The following is a 26793-nucleotide window of genomic DNA, read 5'->3' on the forward strand; positions in this document are numbered from 1 at the left end:
CCTCCCTCCCTCCCTCCCTCCTTCCTTCCTTCCTTCTTTCTTTCCTTTCTTTCCTTTCTCTCCTTTCTTGAGACAGAGTCTTGCTTTGTCGCCCAGGCTGGAGTGTAGTGGCATGATCTTGGCTCACTGCAGCCTCCTCCTCCCAGGTTCAAGCAATTCTCCTGTCCCAGCCTCCCAAGTAGTTGGGACTACAGGCGCCTGCCACCTTGGCTAAGTTTTGCATTTTTAGTAGAGATGGGGTTTCACCTTGTTAGGCTGGTCTCAAACTCCTGACCACAGGTGATCCACTCGCCTCAGCCTCCCAAAGTGCTGGGATTACAGGTGTGAGCCACCGCACCCACCCTAGAACCGTGGTTTTTTAAATGTGGTCTGCAGAACCACAGGGGTTCCCGACACCCTTTCAGAGACACTATGAAATCAAATCCATCATTATAAGAGTACTAAGATGTTGCTATTTTCATCGTGCTCAATTTGCACTGATGGTGCAAAAGCCATGATGTGTAAAATGTTCCGGTGTCTTAGCACAAATCAAGGCAGTGCACTCAACTGTTCATTGCATTTTATACCTTGCTGACATACAGTCTTAAACAAGAAAAGAAAAATCAGTTTTACCAATTGCTTAATAAAGCAATACTAATTATTTTTATTAAATCTCAACCATAAAATAGGTCTTTTAAGATTTTGTGTGCCAAAATATTATGTATAAAGTACATTTGCTACTTATGATGATTGTCTAGAGGAATGAACACTTATATAATTGAGTTATAAGCTGAATGAGATGCATTTTTCATGGAACACCATTTTTACTTGATAGAATGACAAACTATAATATTTCGACTTGGGTGTTTGGCAAACATTTTCTCAAAACTGAATGAACTGAGAGAGTTTTTGACAATGATAAAATTCAAGCTTTCAAACTGAAAGCAGAATTTTGGAAAGCTTCTGTTTGCTGTTGTGAGTTGCGTAGCTTTCTGGTATTGACACTGAGAGGAGGGGCAATATTAATTAGTATGATTTTTGGTACTGTAGAATGAAAAGTGTTTATATTTACAAATTTCTGCATGAATGTGTTTCCTCTACGTGACCAGTGTATGTTATAAAATTGAGCATAAGTAAAACATCCACTTAAAGGTCAAGAACAAAATATTTCAGTGTTACGAAGTATAAAATATTCATTGATATGGTTTTAGATCCAATATTGCAATCATGCTTTAAAAAACCACCTGTTGAGTTTTGTGCTGTCACAGAAGAAAATCCAGAAGGCCATTATTTATCTGTATGAGATTGGATTTTCTTCAACATACTTTTAACCTAAACATTTTGCAAGAGGTTGGACATGGAAGTGGATATGAGAATCCAACTGTCTTCTCTAGGCCAGATGTTAAAGAGATTTGCAAAAATGTAGAATAATGCCAGTTCTTGACACAAATTTTTTTGAAAATATTTTTTATAAAAATGTTACTTATGTTAACATGCTATTTAAAAGTTTTATAACTCACAATTTTAATTTCTAATATAATAAATATGGATAGGTATACACAAAAGCTCTTTGAGGTTCTCAGTAATTTTTTAAGGGTAAAAGGGATCCTGAGACCAAAAATTTGAGAATTCTTGGCTAAAATATATTTACCTATATTTTCTAATAAGAGATTTTGTTACTGTTGTTAGTTTGCTTGTTTTAGCACTTCAGCTCTTAAGCTATTAAATATATGTATTATACTGGATTGTCTATAAATATCAAAAAAGGACACCACATTTTATGAAGAGTAATTAAATTTAAAATATATGAAACTTCCCAAGTTCATTTTTGTAACTTGTACAGAACACGTATCTTTCACTTTGTTTTCTTTAGCATTTTTAAGGTTGTTTATCCACCCACCACATGTGTGAATCAAACAGGTAGTATTCCTCATGTCTTTCTCCCACCTTTTTTTTTCGTGTATGGCCACCACCTTTGGGTCTCACAGCCCCTGACCCGGAACTCCAGGCTCCATAATTGTCAGGGCCATTGTTCTGGCCAGGAAGGAGTGGCCTCGTTTTTTAGAGTGTAGGTTCCTTAAGGTAGTAGGTAGTCAATGGGCGTGTGTTGATAGATGTTCACTACCTGTGTACTGACACGATGCCCAGTTTTTTGTGGGAGAGGTAAATTGGGAGAGGTACTCCTTACCCTTGATTTCTGTGATTTGTTTTTTGGCCCTCTGACTCTCGGATTACAGCTCAAGCAGTTTCCAATGGGATTTTACACTTTTATCCTAATACGTTATTAGCAGGGATGGGAAGGGAACTCCATTTTAATTGAACAGCTGCTGCGTGCCAGGTACTAGCATGTCTTGTTTAGTTTCTCAGCAGCTGTTTGGCTTTATCTGTTTTTAAATTTATTTGATAGGAAGTGGGACAGAAGAGGGCCACAGAGGTGAAAGAGCTAAAAAACAAAACAAAAGGTGTAGCTCCAGATCATGGCAGATTCAAATCTAGTTATTTATCTGTAAGCATCTCCTTTATCCACCATGCAAGATTGCTTCTGTGAAAATCTGAGTCCCGATAATATTGACTATTTTATACAGTGTGATTATTGCTGTTATGTAAATATCCAGTCAAGGGACTGACCAGTTTTGTGCACTCTTGCATCTAACTTGTGTTTATATATTAATCATGGTTTTTATTGGACCTGGTCATTTTCTTAGGTCAGAGACAAGGAGTGATAGGTGAAAGGGCAGTGGATTTGAAGCCAACTGACTTTATTCTTCAAGTACCAGGCTTGGTCTTGATTAGCTGTGTCATCTTGCCTGAATCACTGAACCTCTCTAGAACCCCATTTGCTAATTGGTGAAACAGGGGCAAGAGTAGAAGGCCTTTTCCAGTGTCTCCTGGTTGCTGAAAACATCCAGTGAGATGACAGTATCTGTGTAAAGGTTTTAAAAACGGGGGACTGTACTCATGGGAGTTTAGTACTTGTACTTGGAAGTGTTAGTTAGAACTCTTAGATCTCGCTATCACATAAAAATTATGTAAAATATCATTAGTGGTTTTCTCCTTGCCCCTTGGCATCTGGGATTGCCTTTTGGGACTGTATCTGTTTAGTAGGTTGAGTCATCAAATTGCTGATATTTTACTATTTTTTACCTCCAAAAATGGCAATACCAAAAGTTACTAGTAAAATTTCAAATGTTAAAATATATGTATATTTGTATCAGTATCAAAGAGAGTATGGCAAAAGGCAAGTAAGCCTAGATTTTATTGTAGTTTTCAAAACAAACTTTTACTCTGGATTTTTTTCCCCTCAGGCTATCTTGAATTCCATGTGTTGATCCCTAGCAACCTGTTAAATGTTTTGTGTTGAAGAAACACTGAAGGCAATACAGCATCTTCCCCTATAATGGATGGGACTGATGGACTGATGTGGAGAGTTGCAAATGCTAGTCTAGTCATTTTAATTATGTTAATTGGGATACATACACAAACACACACTTTCACGGTGGGTTATATATATGTGTGTGTATATACACACAGTGGGATATTATATATATATTCACACACACATATATATACATATACACACATACACAAATTCTTTTCATTTTCTCTTGTGAATGCTTTCTTTGTGGAATACTGGCAAGAAAGTTGGGAAGTATAAAAATGAACTAGGACTTAAGAAGTGGCATTTTCTCCATTTAGAGAGTTATTTGTTGACAAGAGTCACAGTTTTAAAAAAGCTCTGCCTTCCCTTAGTTGCAGTGTTCTTATAATGTCTTCAGAAGACAGGGCTCTTTTTAAAAAGATTTTCTTTTGTTTACTTTCTTTCTTTCTTTTTTTGCCTGGGAAATAATCTGGAGTAGATTCTAAGCATGTATTAAGTTTTTAAGTTACCTATTAGTCAAGATTTTTGGAAATTACTACATAATTTACAGAAAAACACCACAATAAATTTAATATTCCTTGTCCTTGCCCTCCACAAATTAAAACAAAAAATGCTATGAATGTTTGTTATTTAAATGTTTAACGCTCAGAGGAAGGAATCAGAAGAATCAAGGAAAGGAAAATTAAAACCTAAGACACTAATAAAAAATAAAACAGCAACTATGAGACCTATTTAATTCCTATTTCTTTCCTTTGAAAATAAGTTGTGATTCACCATTAAATCCATGCCAGTGACCCATGCATTTAATATTTTAGAGATGTCACAGCTGCCTTGCATGAAGTATTTCACCTTTGGTTTCCGTTTTTGTAGAGTTTTAGCGTTTTGTGCTTTTAAACCAAACCGTCTGGTTTGTGTTTTCTTTCTTCAATATCTTCCTTCTTTATTGGACTCTCTTTGCCCTGAGATTACATACATCCTAACCCAGCTGTACTGGTATACTTTATCATACCAAATACTAATTTTTCTCGCTACCCACATACCCATCTGACTGTCCGGATAGTAAGTTTACAAATTTTTTAAAATAGGAATTTTCTAATACCTAATGTACAAGCCCCATGAAAGGAAATCATGCCTTATCAAATTAAAAAAGGATATTTACAAGGAAAAGTTAACTAGACTTGGTTTATTATCTGAATTTGGAAAAGTCTTGCATAGCCTATGATTCTGTGACTCCATCCATTAAAAAAAAAGAATTTAGGATGTCAACACCACACAAAGCCATTTTACATTGGAATTGCAAATATTATTTAACTGTACTCTGCATTAGATGGAATTTTCTTACTTACCAATTTTTCCAGTCTCTTAGGTTTTCTGTAGGCAAGATAGGATCAGCAACTGAGTGTAGCATTTGATGTTGAGGGAAATAGATTTTGCGGGACTGCTCGTGTTGACCAGTGGGAAACACTGCATTAGCTTTCAAATCAAAACATTTAAAGTGCTCTCTGAAATATTGATATCTCACCAAATGCTTGAATGTTAGGTACTACAGATGTCCAGTACTCTTTGGAGCCCAGCTCTAATATGTGCTTGGATAAGTTGGATCTGATTTGGATTTGCTTAGGGTTACAGATTAGCAAGGCCTGACCAAATAGTAAATAGTATGAAACCAGCTGTGAAAAGGGAGACCGAGCAAGTGAGAGCTCCAGCCAGCAGGAAGATGGATCTTTCCCATGCTTGTTTATGACCTTTTTCTGTGAAGCTGTTGTAATAATAGCTTCTGTATTTATTAGGAAGTATTTTTAAGTTGTAATTCACATGGCTTCAAACTAATTCCTTGAAATTAGTTGGAAAACCAAAAAATATTTGAAAGCAAAACATCTGCATGTTTCCTTCTTTCAGTACCAGGGGAGGAGGCAGGAAAACTGTTTAAGTAGGTGGTAACTTGAGAGTCTTGATTGGTGCAGGGCAAGATAACTGTCAAATGAGAAGAGATATTGAAAGGACCAGCAGGCCATACTATCTCCTCTGAGACTTGGGGGATTTGCTCCTCTAGACTTATCCTGTTCTAGGGATGGACTTGATGCATGCCAGTGCCTCTTCTACTCCATCTGTTATCCTGACACATTTCCAGCCTTGAATTGGGGCTTTTGGGTCTCCAGTCATTCTTCATATAATTCCTTGACTTAAATCTGGTTTCACAACATTCTGTTTCTGCCCTGGGTTGTTACTTGACCCCAATGTCTGGATATTTCCTTCTTTAACAAATTGTTCCTGGGGCTCTCTGAAATTATGCTCTGGATTAATGCAGTAATAATACATCTTTCAGGAGGAAAGGCCTGAGTCTCCTATACTCTATCTACTTGAATTCATCCAGTTTAGGGCCTATAGCATCAGCTTTACCTATTTTACCAGTTTCTTTCCCTCTGTCCTAGAGAGGCATGCTCACGATCAATCATGCCTGTTATCATTATCAAATAAAATAAAGCAGAAATCCTCAAAGCTCTCCCTTAAATGTGAATCCTCTTTATTAGCAATCATCCAAATGGTACCTTTATCTCCTTATCCAAACTTGTTGGAAATGGTCTGCATTTGCTGTCTCCACTTTCCCATTCACTCTGTAATCTAGTCCACTCTGCCCTTTGTCCTCAGCACTTTTCTAGAACTGCCAGAGACCTTCTCATTGCGCATTCCTCAGTCCAGTTGACATTTTGAAAGTTTTTTTTTTTTTTTGTCCTTGAGGTAGCTTTTTTGGGATTGTGGTAAAATACACGTAACATTTGCTACCTTAGCTATTTTTAAGTGTTCAGTGACATTAATTACATTCACATTGTTGTGTAACCGTCATCACCATCCATCTCTAGAACTGTTTTCATCTTACAAAACTAAAATTCTATACCCATTAAATAATAATTCCCCATTTTCCCTTGCCCCTAGTCCCTGGTAACTACTGTTCTTCTCTACGAAGTTGACTACTCTAGCTATCTCATAGAAGCGGAATCATACAGAATTTGTCCTTTTGTGACTGGCTTAATTCATTTAGCATAATGTCTTTAAGGTTCATCTGTGTTGTAGTATGTGACAATTCATTTCAAGACTGAATAATATTCGCTATATGTATATACCGCATTTTGTTTATTCATCTGTCCATAGTCTCTTGGGTTGCATCCACCTTTTGGCTATTGTGAACAATGCTGCTATGAAAGTGGGTATATAAATATCTGTTTAAGACCCTACTTTCAATTCTTGTGGTTATATGCCCAGAAGCAAAATTGCTGGATCATGTGGTAATCCTGTTAATTTTCTAAAGGAATTGCTATACTGTTTTCCATAGCGGCTGAATGAACCATTTTATGTTCCCACCAACAGTGCACAAGGATGCCAGTTTCCCCACATCCTTGCTAACACTTGTTTTCCATTTGTGTGTTGTGTTTGTTCTTTTTTTTGGTAGTAGCCATCTTAATGGTTATGAGGCATTAAGGCAGCTTTTGATGATGATTCTCTCTGTGGTACTTTGGCATACTGCTCTTGTACCTTTCTGACACCATTCCCTCCATGATTAAAGGCTTGCCCTCAAATGTTGATGTTTTATGGATTCCATCCTGAGCCCCATGCTTTTGTCTTTCTCTGCCCTTGCCTTGCCCTGTTAGCACTTGTAATGTCTCTGCCAGTATCTCTCACCACCTTGCACCTCTGTACACTGTTGTTCCTTGCACCTTTCTACCCAGATGCTTCTTGGGTTCTTCCTATTCAATGTGTCTCTGTCAATGTGTGATAATACCATCTACCCATTACCCAACTTGTCAACCATTAAACACTCTGTTTCATCCATTCCTAGCCAGTCAGTCACCAAAGCCTGGTGATTTTTTTTTTTTTTTTTTTTTTTAATGCTTAAATATTTCTTGACTATTATTCCCACCAAACCTCAGGTCAGTTTTTGTCTGTGTTCCCTGCCTTCAGTCTGAGTCCCACCCACAAGGTGTGTCCTCCACTTACCCGTAAGAGGAATCCCTCTAAAATACAAGCAGCGCTATGTCCCTTTTGTGGGTCTCTAACACTTACAAGATAAGTTCATGGTGTTTAATTTGGTGGAGTGCTCTGTGATTTGACACCTCTTTTTCCGCCTCTATTTGCCTTGGTCTGTATATCACAGCAACACTCAACTGTTTGAACTCTCTGTGAATGTCTGTGGTTCTTGTCCCCTTGTTTGTGCTTAAGATCTTTCTTCTGCCTAGAATAGCTCTCTGGAATAATTTCTCTTCTCCTTTCACCTGGCTTATCCTGAATTTGAATTGCATTTTTAAAAATTTCAGCTATTTGTGTACTTGCTTCTCAGTCTTTATTATATCCACATGCCACCTGATCTGTTTATATCTGATATTTATGTATATAGAATCACCTTAAAAATTGTTCACCATCATCCTTAGTAAAAATAACCTTGAAGTCACAGATTTTGTGATTCTTTTAACATACCTTGAAATAAGTACGTAACTGTGTAATAAATTTGTCTGAGTTCTATTTAACCTGTATGTTTATCATCCCTGTGGAAACATACTACTTTCCGATGCAGTTGGCCCGCCCTTTCTTATGGGAGCTTATTCCTGGACCACCCATCCCCTCCCTCCCTATGCAGGATAAACTCACCTTCCTCTGTTCCCAAAAAGTACTATCAATATCTCCATTCATTCATTGTTCTATTCATCTCTTTATCCAGTCAACCACCTAATAATTTATTAGTAACCTTCTGTGTTAAATACTGTGGGAGGTACAACCAGGAGTAGTGCTTAACCTGTTTGTGCCTAGTGTTCCATTATTGGAATGCTAAGCTCGTGGGAGTTATTTATATCCTGTTGCTCAAGGTCATCGCCAAGGTCTGATTTTTCACACAAAAAAATTGCAACCTCTGGCATAAATACTGATTTTTAATTGTCTGCCAGTTGTTTCTCCCAACTAGATTGTGTGAGCTGTTGAGAGCCAGGGCAGTGTCTTAATTTTGCATCTTTGGCACCTGACATTTTTATTCATTTAATTAAAAGGAATATAAAAGTAAAGATGTGTTGCTTCCTTAATTTTCTCTTTCAAGTTTTACTTGTGTTTCATAAATGATACTTCTAAACATTCATAAAGGCCAGAGTGAAAGTAAAAAAGTAAAAGTTAATATGTTCATTTTTATTTTTGAAGGCTTATGATGCATAAAAAAAGACTGTCTTTTATACGTATTCATTTTGCTATGCAGGAGTAGGTTTGTTCATATGTAGTCTACTATCTGCTAGAATTTGTCTAGAAAACCTTGAGTAAAACGTGTATATTTTAACCAAAACTGGTATTTGGGGTTGTGTGGATCAAACCTGGTCCAATTTTATTGGTTTAAAACAATGACTGTAGTGTTAAAAGGAGCATGTACTACATTAAAATGACATAGGGAATGTGTATACATTTAGGGGAATATTTATTCCCCTAAAAGGGAACTTGCCCTTAAAATAAATACTACATGTCGTGAGCTAAAGGGAGAAATTATGTTGCCTTAAACTAAAGTCCCTGTCTTTTGAGTTCAACATTCTTGGGAAATTGTAAGGAAAATGTATTGACAGAATCTACTAGCATGCAGCTAAGGATTTCTGGAGATCTGGGGTAATGAGAGGCACCCTGTATAGTGAGATAAATGTCAGTATCTGGGATTTAAGAGCCTGTTCTGAGAAAAGTAAGCCAATTTAAATATGGAGAGTGTATTCCTATAAATGAGTTAATTGAGAGGCATATATACTGCACTCAAGTTTTGCACTGCCGGAAACCATTGACTGTCCCAGGGGCCTTCCACTCTTACACCTCACTCCAGTATAGAGTGGAGCAACAGCAGCATAAGATATGCATTTTAATATGGCTTAGATCATGTTCATTTCCAAACACACCATCTGTTCTCCCACCTCTGGCCTTCGTTGGGCTGTTTCCTAAGCCTGGCTTGGGCCCTCTTAAATTTCAGCTTTTGTGGAGCTTTCCTTTATGTTCTTCCTGAGTGAGAATGAATGGTTTTCCTCTCTCTGAATTCCTATAGTGCTTAATTTAACCCTACTTCGGACACCCCTCAGGCGTTGTACTGTATCACAGATGGTGATGGCTGTGTCTTCTGATTTTTTCTTTTTTTGCAAGGGGGGTGGGGGGGTATTTTGCTGATGTTGCCCCAGTCTCATTCATGGAGTCATTTGGCCTGTCTGGGGAATGGGGTGGGGCAGGTGACTTTTTTGCAGCCTCTCTCATCCATATTGCCAGGCTGTCCAGGATGACTTTATGGGCTTGAAACATCATCAGCTTATCAGATGTCCACGAATTGCATCATTCTTTTGCAATTCATGGACACTTGACTCCTAAGACTTAGCTCCACTGAAAAAAGTCTTTCAAATCCAAGAAGGTGATTTAATTTAATCAGTGGGGACCTCTACTACTTTTTTTTTCTTCTTCTAGTCCAAGAAATGGATACATTTGATATGCCTTCTTTTTGTTTTGATTTTCTTTTTTTTTTGTTAATTTAAACTTTTAAGATTTATTAAAGTTAAGCATTTGTGTACTTTAAGAAACAATTTTTAAAAACTTACAAAAAAATAGAAGTCAATACCCTTTTCTTATGCCCTAGTAGCTACCATTTTCCTTTTAGTTATTTCCTTTCAGCCATCTCTTTTTCCTTTTAGCTATTTTTAGGTATTAGTGCCTATATTTCTTACATAACTGGAGGTTCTTGGCTTTTAATAGTGTCTGTTGACTTCCTTGTGTGGAAGATGAGGATTTAGCTCACCCTGCACGTTTCCCTTTACCTACATAATTATGTACACAATTTTTGGATAAATCAGCATCTTTCATTCACATAACTAGAGCTATATGAGTATTATTTATAGCAGAGGCTTAACATTTACATTGGAAGGATTGCAACTGCCTAATTTCATCTAGTGACCAGGGGAAACCTTGCTGTCTTGGTCTAATGAGGGCAGGCCTCCCTCTGGGTTCTGCCTGCCCATTTTCCCATTTATAATTAGTTGAGATACGTAAACATGCTATATAAATATTAGCTCTTATTGTTTCAATATTACAACTTGAACCAAACCTTATTTAGTCTAGTTCTTAGCTATACATGTATGTGTAAGTTTAAAAGTACTTTTGTGAACAGCTGCATTTAGAGAGAAATGTGAAGTCCAAGTGCATGTTTATGTATATGATAAAACTTTTGCAACATAGATGTTTCTTAGCATTACAGCTCAACAGGCAGAGAAGATTTGTGTTGACAGATGTGCTTGTTATTAATAACTTTGTGTTGTATTTCACTGGAGAGACCTTCTGGCTTACCAGTTTCAGGCATTTTGCTTTTGGCAGGTTGCAATTATTGCTGTCTTATAAATGTCACATACATGATATATATACACACTTCCAAAACTGTGTTTTTCATTCTTGTCTTCCTAGTTGAGACTTGTCTGCAACCAAAAGTCTAAGTTAGATTCTGATACTTTGCCTTGCTGCTCTTTTTTTTGGTAGTTTTCCCAGAAACCTTATATTATACTTAACAATATAAATATAGTATTATACTTACAATAAGCAAGGCCTTTGCTTGTATTCATTTAAAAATGTAGACAAGCACTGAAAAGATAGGAACTTTCGAGTCACAAATAGGCAGGCTGAGGATTGGCTTATGGAATTGATGAAACTGTTGGGAGACCAATTTCATGTAAGAATGAGCAATCTGAGGATAGAACTAACAGCCAAATAACAGGGGATGTGAGAGGGATACAGTGACTTCCGTTAGTTTGTAAAAATGCTGTTTTGGGATTTATAGTAATGGGTACCCTTCATGTGTGACATACAGTGTGACTTAAATATCTACCTTAACTTTTACAGTAGTTCAAAAGTTGGGAGAGGAAGTTTCTAGATAATGAGCATCCAGTAAAGCAGATGGAAGGTCCATGGCAGTTAAATTGCTCAGCAGAAAAGGCCAGGGGGAGGGGGCCAGGGTGTACGGGGAGGCGGTTTGGGTATAAATGCCCATCAGCTATGGTTCTGCCGTGGCTGGGGAGGAGGGTCTGTGCTGCTGTGGGCCTTTGCAGACATCTCTAACTCAACACACGCCTTTTTCCCTGCAACTTCCTTTCCGTAAGGGAGCTCAGAAGGTCTTATTAAAAGTGGCCCCTGAGATGAAACCTTTGGCCATCTTAAGCTAGTGTTTTATCCAGGACAAATGAAGAAAAAAATACAGTGAACTTGTTTACTCCAGCATGGAGACAAAGTCAGGATTAGGTAAACTGTGATTCTTTGCAGTTAATGCTACATAACATGTCATACGGAGTTAAATTTGGATATAAAAGCCAGCAGCTCTTCCTCTTATAAACCAGGGGACCTCGGACTAGTTATGTAATATCTCTTAATCTGTTTCCCTATCTGCAAAAAGAGGGTAGTACTACCTGCACTGTTAAAGTTGTTGGAAAGTTTAAATCACGTAAGGTGTATTTTCTTAACTATAATGCCTAGCTCTAGGGTCAGTAAATGGTAGGGTCTTTTTTTACTATGACAGGCTAATTGTTGATTTACAGTGCTTTCAAAACTGCATTGTTGAACATACGCTAGACAGAAATAGAGTGCTAGGCTTTGTGTTTTTAATGAATGTTAATTGTTATGGAAAGAGCCAAATTTGAGTAGGTCTTTGACCCAGCCACTGTGGTTATAGGAAAGCTCTTTTAGATACATAGCCATACCTACCTCACGGAAAGTATTTTCAAATTATAAATATAATACAAGAGGAAATAAGATCTCATATGCAGTACCCTGGTAAATTCAAACTATTAAGGATGGGGCACACATGATGGAGTGCTTCTCGGAGCTTTACATTTTTGCCTCAACATGCCTAAGGTAATAGGAGATACTCTTGTCTGTGCTTTACTCTGTGGTCTCAGTAAGGAAGGGATGGAGACACATCCAGGATCAACCAGAGCTGGTGGTCTTTCCCTTGGCCCCCATTGGCAGTCCCACCCTGTCTCCACAGGGAGTGCGAATGAGGATGGCTGCATCTTTCTTCCCTCTTGTCAACCACAGAAATTTCTTAGGGTTTAGCTATTTTTTTTCCTAATGTAGGCAAAACATGTGGTCCTAAAGTACCTCTCCATTGTCAGAAATCACAACAGACTGCCACCTTACAGGAAAGACCAAAGCTTATTACACTAATTATATTATTTAGCAATGTCAAGATGAGTGTCTCTTATTTTGAGATCTAAGAGATGCCAAATTATAGTAAAGGCAGGAAGCATTTATTTTCTTATGTAAGGAGAACAAAACTCATACAAGCAGAGCATTTTGTTAATATTTTGTTAGTTCAGCTGACTGGTTATTAATCTATTCTGGGTTTTTTTTTTTTGGTGGGAAATGACAGTGGTTTGTTTGTTTTATTTTTTTAAATGGGTCATAGGGGAAAATAATGTTTGAATTTGCTAAATAATCTCTTGCCTTTTGCCAAATCAAATATCACTTATCAAGTCCACATATGAAGTATGTGTGATTTGCCAGGAGTTAGGATACTTAACCCTGTATTAGAAGCAAATAGATTTAAAAACAACAGAAAAGCAGCACATGATACAGCTGCTTCTGAGATACAAGAAATGGTGTAATTTTAAAAAGAAATGCTTACGTGATATTTTAGACATTTTCAAGCTGTTAAGTTTTCTAGAACCACTTGGAATGGTTTTGAAGTGACCTCGCCTGGAAAGCATCTTTATGTAGTTTCTTTCTGCGTACCATTCATTCTTCAACTTCAATTTAATTCTCAGTTTACTGTATACCAGTTGGCATGTTGTCGTTTAAATATTTTCAGAACCTTTCCACTGCGTATTAATCTCTTAGTTGAAACATTTGTTGACCTGTGGTCCTGTTTTTAAATTTTTTATGTGACAGGCAATATGTCTGAATGATTAAGAGCATTGTCTCCAGAATAGATTGCCTTAGTTAGAATACTGGCTGAGTTACACATTAGCTGTGTGTCCTAGGGCACGTTACTTAACCTCTCTGTGCTTCAGCAGCCTCATTGTTAGGGGAATCTGTACAAAAGTGATTATAATATCTTCTTCAGAATACTGTTGTGAGGAATATTGTTCTGTGTGCCTGACACATACAAGAGAAAAATAAATATTGTCTGTCATCAGTATTATTTCCTATATGGAGAACTGAAAGGAGCGTCAAGATTTGCATTGTGTGGGCTTTCATATCTTCTTTAAAAGATGATTGCTTGGAGAAAACATGCTTTTGAAATTCAGTTTAAACATGGTATTTATGGACCTATATCTCACAACAGTTTTCCTGTAGCTTACATTTTAGACTACCTTTTGTTCAAGTGTCATGTGAACCACTTGGCTTAGATGAGATTCACACAAATTTTTATATTCCGAGTTCCTCCTTCTCTCTTCCTACTACAGCTTTTGAATGGCAATTAATATTTGCTGCTTCCTTCCCCACCTTCCCTCTCTAGCTGCTTTTAGGCATTTTTTAAATAGACAACATAGGAAAAAATTTGTTTTGGCCACAAGTTCACTTTTTCTGGCATAAAGCTGTATTTATTTTTGATATTCCTAATTAGTGAAGGTGCAGGCCCAGTATTTATACCGTCCCAATCTGTGGGTCCTTGTGGTGCTCCAAGGCATTTACAGGCAAACTCTTCGGATTCATTTTCTTCCAGAGGCCCAAAGTGGGAGTTCTGATATGGTATGAGGCCACTCTGCAATGGATTAGAAAGATCTGGAAGCTAGATGGGAACTAGCTTGGGCATAATCAAGTACTGTAGACCCTCACAATTGTTGCTTTCTAATATAGTTTCACTAATTCTTCTCACTTTCTTTAATTCTGTATGGTGGTTTGTTGCTGACAAAGTAATTGTTAGTACTTTCTAATGTGGTCATTATGTATAAACCAGGTGAAGGAAATTTTCTGTTACTTTCTTGAAGAATAAAATGAAAAGACTGATTCATGAAATGCTATCTGAGGCTGGCCCTGGGTTAAATTCCAGGGTATTCCTTGCAACAGGACAATGAGAATTTTCACATTCTTAGCTGTTTTTGGAATGACTGCTAAATCTCTAGAGCTGTGGTGCATCCTCAGGAACTTGGGGATTTTCCTTTTCTACCTCTGTTCACTTTAGATCTAGCCTCAACAAATAAACGTCCTTGGGCTTTTTAAGAGTCCAGCCTGATCAACATGGTGCAACCCCGTCTCTACTGAAAATACAAAAAAAATTAGCCCGGTGTGGTGGTGCATGCCTGTAGTCCCAGCTACTTGGGAGGCTGAGGCAGGAGAACCGCTTGAACTTGGGAGGTGGAGGTTGCAGTGAGCGGAGATCGCTCCACTGCACTCCAGCCTGGGTGACAGAGCAAGACTCTGTCTTTTTTTTTTTTTAAAAAAAAAAAAAAAGGCCTTTAGGGTCAGGTCTTTGCCTACTCTAAGGTAGAGGAGGCTTTGTGGACAGGAGCTGTGGATTCAGGTGTGTGTGTGCTGTTAGCGTCTGCAGGCTTTGCCTTTGCCACCTGTGAAATGTTGCTGATAAGTGATACTGCACACACATATGTAATATATATGTATTTACTATTAGCAATAAATCAAATTTAATTTTTAAAAGCATTTGGGAAATGACATACTGTAAATGTACTGGAATAAGGAGAACCTTTCTTAACACATGGACTGAAAGGTTCACCTAAGGTGGTGCCTCTGCATGTTTCAGCTCTTTGTGTTTGGTTAGTTGTCCTGCTGTAGGATTACGGCCACACAAGTCTCTGAGAACAAGGGTTTCGGTGAGGTGCTATCAACCTCTGGCTTTCCTTCAGAAATAGGCACTCCTTTTGAACTATGTTATATTTTTCTTAATGCCTTTAAGATTTAAGGAGGAATTTTCTGATGTGAAGTACAGAGCCCCAGGAAGTACTTTGAGTGAGATTTTATTCACCAAAGGCTTAACCAGTACCGATTTGGATAGGGTGGTCTTCTAACTTATTAGTCAACCTGGACACTTTTGAGAATGAAAAGAGGCTTAATTATAATTAAGGGGGACAGCAGGAGTGTACTGGGTCTGTCTCAGGCAAACTGGGGTATGTGTTCACTCTAAGAATAGGTAGACTCTGGATAATCAGAATAAATTTTTCAAATACTGGGCTGGGCGCGGTAGCTCAAGCCTGTAATCCAGCACTTTGGGAGGCCGAGAAGGGTGGATCACGAGGTCAGGAGATCGAGACCATCCTGGCTAACACGGTGAAAACCCTTCTCTACTAAGAAATACAAAAAACTAGCCAGGCGAGGTGGCGGGCGCCTGTAGTCCCAGTTACGCGGGAGGCTGAGGCAGGAGAATGGCATAAACCTGGGAGGTGGAGCTTGCAGTGAGTGAGCTGAGATCCGGCCACTGCACTCCAGCCTGGGCGACAGAGCGAGACTCCGCCTCAAAAAAACAAAAACAAAAACAAACGAACAAAAAATTTTCAAATACTGAAAATTTTTTGCACGCTCAGGTCTTCATAAACATCTTAAAATGAGCCTCAAGATAGGTAAGTTTTACTTTGTCCCTCTTTGTAGTGAATGGTACTATGTGCAAATTTATTGAGCATCTACTGTGAATAAGTACTCTGTCTTAATCTTTCGGAGAATTCTTCCACTTAAAAGAGCTCACAGCATTTCCAAACAAAAGTTTGAATTAGAGTCCTGGTTTATAGTTCTTGCCCCAGTGCATTCTTTTTCCACTCTGTTTATTCTGTTTTAAAGCTGATTCCTTTATGACGTCTCTGACTGTGTTAGTTCATCCTGTTCTGTCCTTTCTGTAATCCTTGTATTTTCCTTCTAAGTTTGGAAACCAATCCCTTTTTGGTATGTGATAAATAGTTTTTTTCATGTGATACATAAAAGATTTGTAGGCACTGTGAAGTGGGGAGCTCAGGTTATTTTCTGTTTTGTTTTTGTCAACCACAGCATTCAGCTCACTGCTGGGGATATGTTGGTGGGTGGAACTGGGGACACCATTGGTGGGGTTGGGGTAGCAGATCATGAGTGTGTTTCAGTTGTGAAAAGAAGGAGGGCTAGTAAACTTAATGGACACGATGTTTAAAAATAAAAAAAAGAGCCACAGCGTCACCTTATCTAGCCTAATGAAATTGTATGAACTCTCTGTTAAGAGTTGATATAGCCAAAATGCATTATGAACTTGTGTTAACCTCTCATTTCCTTCTTAATCTAGGTCTCCTAATACTTTTTTAAAGCCAGTTTTTATTGTTGTTGTTGTTGTTGTTTTTTGAGACAGGGTCTTGCTCTATCGTCCTGGCTGGAGTGAGGTGGCATGATCATGGCTCACTGCAGCCTTAAACTCCTGGATTTAAGCAGTCCTCCCATATTAGCCCCCCAGGTAGCTGAGACTACAGGCACGTACCACTGTGTCCAGCTAATTTTAAATTTTCATGGAGATGGGGTCTCACAATGTTGCCCTGGCCGGTCTCGAAGTGAACTCAAGTGATGCTCCTGCCGCAGTCTACCAATGTGCTGGAATTATAGACCTGAGCCACCGCACCTGGCCCTAAAACTGGTTTTTAATGACATTTTACATAAGTACAGCTCAATGCTGACTGGCTTTATTTCCCAGTGATCACTTTTCTGAGGTTTGTAGGTATTTGGACCTAGACTTTAAAAGGTAAATAACTGTATTTATTTTTGTAAATAACTGTAATTTTTTTTTTTCTCTTCACAATACTGTTCCTGCCTTAGTTGTACTCAGACTAAATTATACTCAAAGCTGAGACATCTCCAGTAAAGGCAACATTTATCTTTATCTTGATGGCGTCACATCCATTTTTCTGGCCTTCCAGTTTCCATCTCCCCAGACTGATTTCTTTGATGGTGTGGGTGTGTATGGTGTCTTTCATTCTGTGTGTTGCAGGGCAAGCACGGCCTGAGGACCCCTGTGTGTTTAACAGTGGAGTGTCATTGGCATTTATTTTTTTGGAGGAGAAGCATCTTGATCTTCAGGGCCATGTTTATGCATTTAATTCTGAAATAAGAGGGGGTGCAATTTTATAAACTAAATTATACTCTTCCCCATTCTCTTTTGGAAATGCCCATGAATGAGACAGATTAAAGAGATATTTTGCATGAATGAATGATGGAGAGACCAAAAAACCCCAAAAGGCAGAGGTGGAGATACATTCACAGCCACTGTTTTACACTAATATCAAGCTAGTTTCTAATCTAATAGGATATAAGGAATGTGATAAATATTTGCAGGATTAAACTGATAGTCAAGTGTAGCCTACCTGGAATTGTGGAGGGTAGGAGGGATGGTGGCCATGGCTTGCTAGGTAATTCATGGGTAAGTAATGGAGAAACAGCCATTAGTTTTCATACATTACTTCTGTTAGAGAGGTTGGTTGCTTATCTTCAGAATAAAGTAAAAATGCTCACATAACTCCTTAAGCTGGTGGTTCTCAAAGTGTGGTTCTTGGGCCTGGATCATCATTACCTGAGAACTTGCTGGAAATGCAAGTTACCCAAGACTCCCAGATACCTCCATTCCTGAAACTCAGCCTCTGGGGAGGGGTCAAGGGGTACATGGTGTTGTTTTGTTTTGTTTTAAAGACAGAGTCTTGCTCTGTCATCCAGGCCGCAGTGCAGTGGTGTGATCTTGGCGCACTGTAACCTCTACCTGCTGGGTTCAAGAGGTTCTTGTGCCTCAGCCTCCCGAGTAGCTGGTACTACAGGCATTTGTCACTACGCTTGGCTAATTTTTTTGTATTTTTAGTAGAGACGGGGTTTCACATGTTGGCCAGGCTGGTCTTGAACTCCTGACCTCAAGTAATTCACCTGTCTCGGCCTCCCAATGTGCTAGGATTGCAGGTGTGAGCCACTGCACTCAGCTGAAGGGGTACATGTTTTAACAAACATGTTAAAGTTTGAGAATCTTTTTTTTTTTTTTTTTTTTTTTGAGACAGAGTCTTGCTCTGTCGCCCAGGCTGGAGTGCAGTGGCCGGATCTCAGCTCACTGCAAGCTCCACCTCCCAGGTTTATGCCGTTCTCCCGCCTTAGCCTCCCACGTAACTGGGACTACAGGCGCCCGCCACATTGCCTGGCTATTTTTTTGTATTTTTTTAGTAGAGACAGGGTTTCACCGTGTTAGCCAGGATGGTCTCGATCTCCTGACCTCGTGATCCACCCTTCTCGGTCTCCCAAAGTGCTGGGATTACAGGCTTGAGCCACTGCGCCCGGCGAGAATCATTGTTAAAACAACAATTTTTAATAGCTTTGTGTTATGAATACCTTTCAGAATTTGATGAAAGTTAGATAGCTAGAAAAATGTACAGACACATTTTATACACGCAGGGAATTCATGGACTCTCCTGATTAAGTCCCCTGTTATAAAGGAAACATTTTGGTTTCAGAATGTATCCCATTAGAAGTATTAGATTTTAAGTCATACTAGTGATAGTTGGGATTTGAGAATTTGATTATTGTTCATCCCCAGTAGCATAAGTAGCCCTGGACTGTGGTTTGCCCCCAACTTTTTGTGGGGAGCATTTGCACACTGAGGTATCTCCAGACATTAATGCTGGGCCCTGTGGTGAATGTAAACATGGTACCTGTAGGGTGGCCCTGACACCTGGTTGGCAACAGTGGGTGCCTGCTTGCTCAGCCATAGACTTTACATAGTTAAGCCTTTTGGAGGTCCCCGTGCCAGCCACTTTGAAGGGAATTTGGTGAAGCCTATGTTAAAAACTTAGTTTGTAGGCCGGGCACGGTGGCTCAAGCCTGTAATCCCAGCACTTTGGGAGGCCGAGACAGGCGGATCACGAGGTCAGGAGATCGAGACCATTCTGGTTAACACGGTGAAACCCCGTCTCTACTGAAAAATACAAAAAAACTAGCTGGGCGAGGTGGCAGGGCCTGTAATCCCAGCTACTTGGGAGGCTGAGGCAGGAGAATGGCGTGAACCCGGGAGGCAGAGCTTGCAGTGAGCCGAGATCAGGTTACTGCATTCCAGCCTGGGAGACAGAGCGAGACTCTGTCTCAAAAAAAAAAACCCCAAAACCTTAGTTTATATATGTATTTTTTAAATTTACTAAGGGATGCGTGGGCAATGTACATACGTTAGAAAATTCAGAAAAGTAGAAAGCAGAAAATTAAAATCACTGACAAATTTATTCTTGGGTAACCAGTTATTTTGTTGCGAATGGTAAAATGCACTAGGAAAATAACAGGAATAATAATAATACCTAAGACTTACTAAATTTTTATTGTATGCCAGATACTGTTCTAAATTCCTTATTTATATTAACTCATTAAAACCTGATAGCTTCTATATAAAGTAAGTCTTGTTAATGTCTCCTCAGTTAAATGATGGAGGGTAGTGAGGCTTGGTGAGGTTAAGCATTTTGCCTGAAGACATGTAGCTGGTAAGGATGTGAGTTGAGGCAGGGGAAGCCCTAGTTCTCTAGGGCGTCTTAAACATGTACCCTCTGCTGCTCCTTAGGAGGAAGAGAAAACACTGCAATGAATGACTGTTGTGAGGGGTGGCATTGGGAAAGAGACCCATGTAGGAGTACATGGGGTTGACTAGTGAGGATTAGGACATGTCTGCATGGGCGAAGTGGGTGCAGAGATGAACCAACAGCTGAGGAGTGTGCACACGCCCTGTGCTTTTAGGATGGCCCACCACCCTTTAGTGATTTGGCTAATCAGCCTCACCTTCAACGATCTTCCATTCCCTTGTCATCAGCATGTGAAACTGCTGAAATAATGCCAACTAAGTAGACCTTCCCAGAGTGCCTTAAACTTATGAACATCTATTTCATTTTAAACTGGATAACATTGCATTATTAAAAACATCTGGAACCAGAAGGAAATGTACAAATGTGGTGTTCACAATTTACTATCATAGTGAGGGCTGACAGAATTATTAGTCACTGAGCCTTTAAATAATATTTGTTTGTAAAGTTGTTTTGTCCTTTGGTTTTGAGTTTAACGCCAACTTGGGTCATATCAACTTTCCAAAATGTCATGAGCTTTGTGTGTTTTATCGTTAATTTAATTTTCCTTGAAATTATTTCCCAGAACATCAAATGGAAGTTTTAAATTTTTTAAAAGTGTTATTTGAAAGAAAGAATCCAAGAACAAATTGATTTAATGTGTTCAGTGAATAAGGACTCATCTCTAAGGGATTAATGTAATACAGAGATTAAGAATGCAGGCTACAGGGTTGGAATTCCTGGATTCGCGTACCATGCCCCACTTATCAGCTCCGTGACTCTTGGTAGAATACCTAACTCATCTGTTAACTGGCAATAATTCTCTTTATCCCATAGGGTTGTGGTAAGAATTCAGTGAGACAATGCAAAGCAGTGTTGAAGTCAGTCAGCGCTAAAGTGTGGCATAACCTTTAGTTAATGTTAGGAATTGTAGAAAGGCAGATAACGCTGGACAGAGTCTGAGATCTCTTACCACCACTCCTTCCCTCTCCCCTACCCACTTAACAGTATATCATGGTAGCTTTTCTATTTCAGTTTTTAAAGTTCTACCTTTTTCTTTTGAGTAGTTCCACTTCATTTCATTGAAGAAAAGAATCATGACCATTTTTCTGTTACTGGACATTTGGGTTATTTCATTGTTCACTGTTAAAAGATCTCTGTACTTGTAGTTCTTTGTTCCCTCCCACATTCCCCTAAAATCTTTGAAGGTTGTGTTTTGAGGTTGGTCTTCAGTACAGCTACTGTAATTGACTTCATTATTTTGTAAGCATTTGTTTGCTGTGACATCAAAAAGAGTTTGCGCTCACTTGCATAAAATTAAGTAATTATTGGATATGCCGTCTTTTAAATGGAAGAACTGCTCTTTTCACGAGGGCAGTAGGAGTGTATTTTGTCAGGAAAGAAGAAATCACTTAAGAGCTTTTATTGAAAACGCCTTATGGCATGTCTCAGAAATTCAAACCTAAGCTCATTAGTTGGTTTATGATTGTGTAAAGCGCACATCTCTAAGATAGCCATAACCCAGTATGGAGAGTTTTCTCATTTATAGTTGATGAGGTTTCTTTCCCCTGAAATTGTTTCTCCTCAAATTGCAGTTTAATGTATGTATTAAAAACTGCTCAGTCATAATCAGTGCTGGGAGCAGGAGCCTCCTATGACCTTCCTGCCTGTGCCGGCGACCCCAGCCAGCTGCAAGAAGGAGCTCTAAAAACACAAATTGAGTCTTGCTACTCCCTTGCTCAGACCCACCCAGCGTGTGTGTGTGTGTGTGTGTGTATGTGTGTGGTCTCATCATACTTAGAAAACATCCAGGGTTTGGTCATGGCCTGCATGGCTCTACATGACCAGCTGGCCCTGCCAGTTCTCTGACTGTACCTCCTGTGGCCACTGCCTTGCCCTTCTCTTGTAGCCACACTGGCCTTCTTGCTCTTGTTCCTCTGCGTCAAGGATACCACACCCATCTTCTGCATTTACTCTTCTCCCTCTCTCCCTTATTTCTGTTCTGATCTCTCATCTTCATGATGATTTCTTCCTCTCACCCTATTTTCCAGCACTCCCCATTATGTCTTGCCTCCCACCTGCTAGATTATTCTTCAGGGCAGAATCACTTGTTATACTGTGTGTCGCCAGCACCTAGAGCAGTATCTGGCACAGTGGACATATTCAGTTAAGAATGGTTGAGCGAATGAAGGAATAAACAAAGGGGAGCCACTCATAGAATATAATGTACAATGCTGTATTTTGAGACTTTGAATAGTCATCATGGAAACAGTAGATCTTTTAGCTTTTCAAGTTAAAGAGACCAGGAAAGTGAAGCTGTTCACTTTATTCTTCCCAGTTCAGACGTGGAATTTCTGAGAATTTTTTTAAAAGCAGAAGTTTCACAGACTGATTTCTCTTTTTTGAGTATCATTATCTTCTGCTTCTTTACTCTTATATTTGTATCTTACACCATGAGAGCCTTTTCACATCTTTATTCTCATCTCAACTGCCCACCTGCCGGCCACTGCCATCATCCCCCCGTCTCTTCTCAAATCACTGATGACAGATTTTCAGTATATTCAGGGTTTCTCCCTAAGAAAATATGCAGTATACAGCAGGCTCATTGTAAGAATATTCCTTTTTATACGGAGAAATCTGAGTGGGTTTCAAAATGTTTCTTGGGTGGCTTCTGGCAGTCCTCATAGGCCGTCTAGGGGTTTCAGGGAGATGGATGGTGTCCCCATCTCAGTCTCACCAAAAGTATAATATTTCTGGTTTTGTCTGATGGATTAGTAAGATTGTGTTTGTATAAACAATTTCTCCCTGCAAATTAAAGTCATAACACCTATGAAATTGGAAGGCTCTCTTGGTCCTTTTCAGGGAATCACGGAAAGGCTTGGAACGGGCCCTGAGAATTGAAGATGGCAGGGAAAGGGCATCAGTGCTGGGCAAGTCTGACTGGTTCTGGTCCAAAGAGGCATTTAATTGTTGTCTCTACCTTCAAGTTACTCAGTTACAAGAGTTCCTGAGCTACTGGCCTAGATTCGACTTGGCAGTGTGCACAGGTGCCCTTGACTTTGCTGCCATCTTACTTTCCCCTCTTTCAGTTTCCCTTTCTCCTCAGTGCTTTTGTTTGCAGCACAACATTGTTATGGCAACTTTATGCTAATGATGCTCCTGCCTCTGTGCGTTTGAGGAAGGCTCATCCGATTTCTGTTAAATAAGTAGATTTCCCTTCATGACCTCAATTTCCAAGGTATTCAGAATCTTCTATTAAAATAGTACATGAACTTATCAAAGCCAAAATGTTAACAAATTTGTGAAATATTTGAACTCTATCACTGCATGTATCTGGAAATCTCAAACAGAAGAGACGTTTAGGATCACATTTACAGTACCACCCAGATAGAAAGCAGTTTATTGTTGAGTGAACGGACTTAACATTAAACACAGGTTGCCTAGACTCTCAACATTTTTAAAATTATATTTTTACAGAAGCCATTGTATAATAGTGCAATGCTTTTTAAAAATCCCGTTTCAATTTTGACTTACGCCTTATCATTAGCTATAAGAGATGGGGTTTGCTGTCTCATTTTCCTTGAATATTCTTTCCTATTTTAGTACCTTGAAGATTTTAAGTAAATGAAGAAGTGGATGAGCAAGTGATAAGAACTTATCAGTGGAAAGGAACTCCAGCAATGGGAGGAAAGCTTTGGGACTTGGTGGCTTGGCACAGGGAAAAATAAAGCATACATGCAGGAAATAGTTAGCTGCCTGGTAAGAAGAAGGACTAGGGTCAGAACAAAAAAGTGCTGTAGATGTCCTACGAAGGAAAAACTTCCTTCTCCTGGGAAGGAATTGGTATGCTGTCATGCCCAGCATACTGTAGGATTCTGTAACTTGTATAAACCCCCACCTTCACAGGAAGTCAATCCAGTCTCTCCTTGGGTGTTTTCAGTATGGTTTATAATGGATTTTATGGGATGTTTGGATTTACTTTATACATATTGTTGACAAATTATATCTATACTGTAAGTACAAAAGAATTTTTCCTAATTTAAAATTGTCTGGTCAGCTCATTCTAGAGTGCATTTCTTGCACGTTAGAATTTCTTACATTCTTGAAGTGAAGTTTATTTTGACTGTTACAGGAACCATTAACTAAACACTTCATGGAAGATGTGACTTATGACAGTATTCCTTACTGGGAGGTTTTTGCTTTCTTTCTTCTTTTTCACCTTTGGCTGTGAAAAGGATTGTACATTGTCATTTAGAATGGCATAACATTAATGAACTGCTATTAAGGAAATAGTAGTTGTTGAAATACTTCATGAGAAAAGGAATTTAAGTGTATAACATAGTCAAATTTAAGTAGTTAATCACAAATCCCCCTTTCTCTTTAAAAAGACACAATATCAAGGTTATATGATACTTTCTCTTTTTTCACCCTAAATTCTAACCCACTATTGATTATCTCTGAAATGTTAGCTGGTGAATCTGGATAATTGTTAAAAACAGAAAAGTGCAAGCTACAAATGAGAGCCTAGGTCCTTGCTTAGATGTAAATAGTTTTCCTATAAATTTAAAAAAAATTTTTTTTTTTTTTTGAGACGGAGTCTCACTGTGTTGCCCAGGCTAGAGTACAGTGGTGCAATCTCGGCTCACTGCAACCTCCGCCTCCTGGGTTCAAGCTATTCTCCTGCCTCAGCCCCCCAAGTAGCTGGGATTATAGGCGCGTGCCACCACACCTGGCTAATTTTTTTTTTTTTTTTTTTTTTATTTTTGGTAGAGATGGGGTTTCACCATGTTGGTCAGGCTGGTCTCAAACTCCTGACCTCATGATCTGCCCATCTCAGCCTCCCAAAGTGCTGGGATTACAGTTGTTAGCCACCGGGCCTGGCCTCCAACACTTTGAAAGCCACCCAAATCCTATAAAATAATGCCAGTGTTTCAGGCTGTAGAAAATGTCTCTTGAGAGTAATATCTTGTAACATGTATTACTTATATATGTAAGTCAGTTTTCAACAGAGCTGCTGTGAATTACTGTTTTATGGCCTAATTCATTAAAAAGAATTGCCTAATTGTGGTATAGAAACTTAGGCACTAAGGCAGAGTAATAAGAAAGGGAACCTTGCTAAACATGGAGTATGTTTTGGCTGAATACTATTAAGGAAACAGCTGTCAAAATATAGTGTTTGAGAATAGCTTTTTAAAATTTCTTTGTACGTAGAGTATTTTATCAATTGCTGAGTACTTATGAAATGCTCTATTATCCTAATTTATGAGTTTCTCCAAATGCCAGTAAAATGGACAAGGGTAATTTTTGCTCTTTTCAGTCTTATGCGTTCTTAGTAAAGTCTCAATGAAATAGCTGGAAATGCTCTATTTTAATATGCGTTGGGTGGTAGTCTCTAAACAGTAGGAATAATTCTTTTTATGTTTTGAGTTGACTTGTTTTCAATACAAAGCATTAGTAAAACATTTTTTAAAGCCACCTAAATCCTATAAAATAATGCCAGTGTTTTAGGCTATAGAAAATGTCTCTTGAGAGTAATATCTTGTAACATGTATTACTTATATATATATAAAAGTCAGTTTTCAACAGAGCTGCTGTGAATTACTGTTTTATGGCCTAATTCATTAAAAAGAATTCAGTCTATGCTAATGACATGGTATATACAAAGAAGAAGATAATATAGTGAGCATACTGCTCTCCATTTTCTGTGCTGAGTTAAACTGCTATTTGTACAGAAATGAAACTGGATTATCCCTGTCCTAGTCAAGACATGTCCTAGGGCAGAACCAATAACATCAGTTCTAAATGGAAGCTTCCAGGTTTCTCCATTTTGTCTAATTTGTGAGTTCATTCCTATTAGTGGTTTTTAAAATCTAGAATGTTACTGAGGCTGAGCGTAGACCCTTTAGTAAGCTTTGAAAACACATTTCTTCTAACCTATAGGGCATTTATAAATGAGTCTGTAGTGTATACAAAGCACTTGTCCTCTGCAGAGAGGTATTAATAGATGAAATGGAGGAATCAAGGAAGCAATTTAAGATGTATCATAGACCTAAAGGTAAAACTAAGACCACAAAGCTTCTAGAGGAAAACGTTATATAAAATGCCTACCCAACCTTCGGTTGGTTTTTTAGTGTGCAAAATTTCTTAGCCACAAAACAAAAAAAAATTAAGTTTTCTGAGCATCTTCCTGACAAGAAAAAAGAATTGTGGTCTGGTTCTTGAACTTTCCTAGCAGTGTGACCCCCAAAATCAAGACTACTTCCTGCTCTGAGACCAGAGGAAGATCAGACAAGATCCCTCTTGTCTGAACAAAAACTGTATGGATTCAATACCACTGAACTCTGTGGGGAAAAGAAAACCTCCTTTCGCTCTGCTGGAAGTTGGATGGCGCTAAGCCCCTGTGTAGTAGTGCACAGAATTTTAGCACTTTTCTTCCTTTCTGTGTGTATTAGGCTCAGAACACTGTGTCTTTGTGTGAATATGGATAGTTAGCATTTGCCAACATGTATCTGTCTACTTTCTCTTGTTTAAAAAAAAACAAAAACAACAGGATATTATTTAGTCTCTCTGGGCTTGCCGAAGAAGGGAGAAAAAGAACAGAAGGAAGCAATTGAATATATTGATGATGTACAAAAGGAAATACAGGCTGGGCGTGGTGGCTCACGCCTGTATTCCGGGAGGCCGAGGCGGGTGGATCACCTGAGGTCGGGAGTTCGAGACCAGCCTGACCAACATGGAGAAACCCCATCTCTACTAAAAATACAATATTAGCCAGGCATGGTGGTGCATGCCTGTGATCCCAGCTACTTGGGAGGCTGAGGCAGGAGAATCACTAGAACCCTGGAGGTGGAGGTTGCAGTGACCTGGGATCGCACCATTGCACTCCAGCCTGGGCAACAAGGGTGAAACTCTGTCTCACAAAAAGAAAAAAAAAAAAAA

The 26793-nt window shown here is 38.9% G+C and overlaps 2 protein-coding genes across 2 annotated transcripts in view; one reads left to right on the forward strand and one right to left on the reverse strand.

Moving 5' to 3' along the window:
- Positions 1-4947, reverse strand: part of P2RY14 (purinergic receptor P2Y14) — a 30522-nt gene extending 25575 nt beyond the window's left edge. The window contains exon 1 of the mRNA XM_017854941.1: positions 4705-4947. The gene's annotated coding sequence lies outside the window, so the exon portion shown is untranslated. The remainder of the gene's footprint in view (positions 1-4704) is intronic.
- MED12L (mediator complex subunit 12L) overlaps positions 1-26793 on the forward strand; it is a 352689-nt gene that overhangs the window by 154931 nt on the left and 170965 nt on the right. The gene's annotated exons all lie outside the window — the stretch shown is intronic.

The sequence above is a fragment of the Rhinopithecus bieti genome, unplaced genomic scaffold, assembly GCF_001698545.2.
Source record: "Rhinopithecus bieti isolate Rb0 unplaced genomic scaffold, ASM169854v2 scaffold_36840, whole genome shotgun sequence".
Classification (NCBI taxonomy): domain Eukaryota; kingdom Metazoa; phylum Chordata; class Mammalia; order Primates; family Cercopithecidae; genus Rhinopithecus; species Rhinopithecus bieti.